The following is a 4,333-nucleotide window of genomic DNA, read 5'->3' as shown; positions in this document are numbered from 1 at the left end:
CAGCATGCCATGCAAAGGCCAAGGCCAGCAGCATGCCATGCCACGGCCAAGGCAGCCCAGCCAAAGCCAGCAGCATGCCATGCCAAGGCCAAGGCCAGCAGCATGCCATGCCACGGCCAAGGTAGCCCAGCCAAAGCCAGCAGCATGCCATGCCAAGGCCTAGGCCAGCAGCATGCCATGCCACGGCCAAGGCAGCCCAGCCAAAGCCAGCAGCATGCCATGCCAAGGCCTAGGCCAGCAGCATGCAGTGCCACGGCCAAGGCAGGCCTGCCAAAGCCAGCAGCATGCCATGCCAAGGCCAAGGCCAGCAGCATGCCCTGCCACGGCCAAGGCAGCCCAGCCAAAGCCAGCAGCATGCCATGCCAAGGCCAAGGCCAGCAGCATGCCATGCCACGGCCAAGGCCAGCAGCATGCCATGCCACGGCCAAGGCAGCCCAGCCAAAGCCAGCAGCATGCCATGCCACGGCCAAGGCAGCCCAGCCAAAGCCAGCAGCATGCCATGCCAAGGCCAAGGCCAAGGCCAGCAGCATGCCATGCCACGGCCAAGGCCAAGGCCAAGGCAGCCCATCCGAAGCCAGCAACATTCCATGGCAAGGCCAACGCAGCCCAGCCAAAGCCGGCGGCATGCCATGCCAAGGCCAAGGCCAGCCGCATGTCTTGCCACGGCCTTGTCCCGCAGCGTGGCGTGCCTTGGCCTTGGGCTAGAACATCGCATGCCACGCCCTTGGCAAGCAATCCTGTCCCTCGTGTAATTGCCATTTGGTTTGGCTTTGACTTACGTATATGTTGCCCTGCGAAATGCTTGTCCCTCGGGTAATAGCCGGTTTGGTTGCCTTTGACTTGCGAACACGTTGCTAGTGCTTTCCTCAGTGGAAGCTTGTTGGGAAAAGTATGTCCCTCGGAAGTTGCCTGTTGCGTTTGTTATTTGCATTCGAGCTATCCGATGCTTGCTGGGTTTCTCTAAGAGTTTTTGCACGTTCGTCGGGCTTTTTAATTATTTATTTACTCATAAAAATTATAATAAAATAAATTAAAAATAAAAAAATAATTAAAAAAATTACTATAATTACTAGTGCCTCATCTTATAATTGTTGGAATTTTTCTAGAATTTTTTGAGTATTTTTAGTAATTTTTATTATTTTTTAAGTATTAAAATTGAAATAAATTAAAATAAAATATTCCGGTGGCCAAATATTTTTTTATAATTTTTTTTATGGTGTATTAAATTATTTCATACAACTTTCATGTTGAAAGTTTTGGCAAAAAACCATTACTTTTTAAAAAAACCCCATTATGACTCCTCGAACATGCTTGATGTTTCCTCCTGCCAGATTGAAAAGGGCTTAACAGGCTATTATAAGGGGGGGGCACCTCCCTTAAGGCTGGCCAGCATGGCCAGGCCACAGGCCACGCCTATGCCTAGGTGGGCGCTTGGCACATGCCATCGCTTGGCTTGTGGCATTGGCTTGTGGCATCGAAACTACATAGCCAAGCACGGGATGCGTCGAGTGGCGGCCCGCGGCGGTGGCGGTGGCACGTTGGCCTAGGGCAGCATGCCATGCCACAGCCTTGGCCAGCAACATGGCATGCCAAAGCCTTGGCCAGCAGCATGCCATGCCCTGGCCTTGGCAAGCATGTCATGCCACGGCCTTGGCCAGCAGCATGCCATGCCACGGCCTTGGCCAGCAGCATGCCATGCCCCGGCCTTGGCCAGCATGTCATGCCACGGCCTTGGCCAGCAGCATGCCATGCCACAGCCTTGGCCAGCAGCATGCCATGCCACAGCCTTGGCCAGCAACATGGCATGCCAAAGCCTTGGCCAGCAGCACGCCATGCCCCGGCCTTGGCAAGCTTGTCATGCCACGGCCATGGCCAGCAGCGTGCTATGCCCCGGCCTTGGCCAGCAGCGTGCCATGCCACGACCTTGGCCAGCAGCTTGCCATGCCCCGGCCTTGGCCAGCATGTCATGCCACGGCCTTGGCCAGCAGCATGCCATGCCACGGCCTTGGCCAGCAACATGGCATGCCGCGGCCTTGGCCAGCAGCATGCCATGCCCTGGCCTTGGCAAGCATGTCATGCCACGGCCTTGGCCAGCAGCATGCCATGCCACGGCCTTGGCCAGCAGCATGCCATGCCCCGGCCTTGGCCAGCATGTCATGCCACGGCCTTGGCCAGCAGCATGCCATGCCACAGCCTTGGCCAGCAGCATGCCATGCCACAGCCTTGGCCAGCAACATGGCATGCCAAAGCCTTGGCCAGCAGCACGCCATGCCCCGGCCTTGGCAAGCTTGTCATGCCACGGCCATGGCCAGCAAGCAGCGTGCTATGCCCCGGCCTTGGCCAGCAGCGTGCCATGCCACGACCTTGGCCAGCAGCTTGCCATGCCCCGGCCTTGGCCAGCATGTCATGCCACGGCCTTGGCCGGCAGCATGGCAAGCCCAAGCCTTGGTCAGCAGCAGCATGCCATGCCAACGCCTTGGCCAGCAGCATGCCTTGCCACGGCCTCGGCCATCAGCATGCCTTGCCACGGCCTCGGCCATCAGCATGCCTTGCCACGGCCTCGGCCATCAGCATGCCTTGCCACGGCCTTGTCCAGCAGCATGGCATGCCCGGCCTTGGCCAGCAGCATGTCATGCCACGGCCTTGGCAAGCATGCCAAGCCACGGCCTTGGCAAGCATGCCATGTCCCTCGGGTAATTGTACAAGTTGCCTTGCGAAATGCATGTCCCTCGGTTAAATTGCCATTTGGTTGGCTTTGGCGTGCGAACGAGTTGCCTGTGCTTTCCTTGTGGAAGCTTGTTGCGAGAAGTATGTCCCTCGAAAGTTGCCTGTTCCGTTTGTTATTTGCATTCGCGCTAACCGGTGCTTGCTCGGCCTCTCTAAATGTTTTCGCGCGTTCGTCGGGCTTCTTGGTCCTTCGGGGGGTGATTCGTTTTGGGGGGCTGGTGCACAGTGTACGTCGTGGCGCGTGAGTTGTGTTCGGTTTGTGCGAGTTGGACGGATCCCTGCCTGTGCAGCGAACTCCACTGGTGCATTCCTCCATGTCCCTCGGGTTGTCTTCGACTCGCCTTCGGGTTGCTTGCGCTTCCCTAGTGGAAGGTGCCTTGCGAAAAGCGTGTCCCTCGGGTAATTGCCATTTGGTTGGCTTTGACGTTCGAACGAGTTGCCTATGCTTTCCTAGTGGAAGCTTGTTGCGAAAAGTATGTCCCTCGAAATTTGCCTGTTGCGTTTGTTATTTGCATTCGCGCTAACCGGTGCTTGCTCGGCCTCTCTAAATGTTTTCACGCGTTCGTCGGGCTTCTTAGTCCTTCGGGGGGTGATTCGTTTTGGGGGGCTGGTGCACAGTGTACGTCGTGGCGCGTGAGTTGTGTTCGGTTTGTGCGAGTTGGACGGATCCCTGCCTGTGCAGCGAACTCCACTGGTGCATTCCTCCATGTCCCTCGGGTTGTCTTCGACTCGCCTTCGGGTTGCCTGCGCTTCCCTAGTGGAAGGTGCCTTGCGAAAAGCGTGTCCCTCGGGTAATTGCCATTTGGTTGGCTTTGACGTTCGAACGAGTTGCCTATGCTTTCCTAGTGGAAGCTTGTTGCGAAAAGTATGTCCCTCGAAAGTTGCCTGTTGCGCTTGTTACTTTCATTCGCGCTAACCGGTGCTTGCTCGGCCTCTCTAAATGTTTTCGCGCGTTCGTCGGGCTTCTTAGTCCTTCGGGGGGTGATTCGTTTTGGGGGGCTGGTGCACAGTGTACGTCGTGGCGCGTGAGTTGTGTTCGGTTTGTGCGAGTTGGACGGATCCCTGCCTGTGCAGCGAACTCCACTGGTGCATTCCTCCATGTCCCTCGGGTGATCGCCTTTAGGTTGTCTTCGACTCGCCTTCGGGTTGTCTGCGCTTCCCTAGTGGAAGGTGCCTTGCGAAAAGCATGTCCCTCGGGTAATTGCCATTTGGTTGGCTTTGACGTTCGAACGAGTTGCCTGTGCTTTCCTAGTGGAAGCTTGTTGCGAAAAGTATGTCCCTCGAAAGTTGCCTGTTGCGCTTGTTATTTGCGTTCGCGCTAACCGGTGCTTGCTCGGCCTCTCTAAATGTTTTCGCGCGTTCATCGGGCTTCTTGGTCCTTCGGGGGGTGATTCGTTTTGGGGGGCTGGTGCACAGTGTACGTCGTGGCGCGTGAGTTGTGTTCGGTTTGTGCGAGTTGGACGAATCCCTGCCTGTGCAGCGAACTCCACTGGTGCATTCCTCCATGTCCCTCGGGTAAATGCCTTAAGGTTGTCTTCGACTCGCCTTCGAGTTGCCTACGCTTCCCTAGTGGTAAAGGTCCTTGCGAAAAGCCCTGTCCCTCGGT

Source organism: Camellia sinensis, chromosome 12, assembly GCF_055761805.1.
Source record: "Camellia sinensis isolate YWXY chromosome 12, ASM5576180v1, whole genome shotgun sequence".
In the NCBI taxonomy this organism is placed as follows: Eukaryota; Viridiplantae; Streptophyta; class Magnoliopsida; order Ericales; family Theaceae; genus Camellia; species Camellia sinensis.
The sequence above is the reverse complement of the archived record's forward strand: the minus strand, read 5'-3'. Positions refer to the sequence as shown.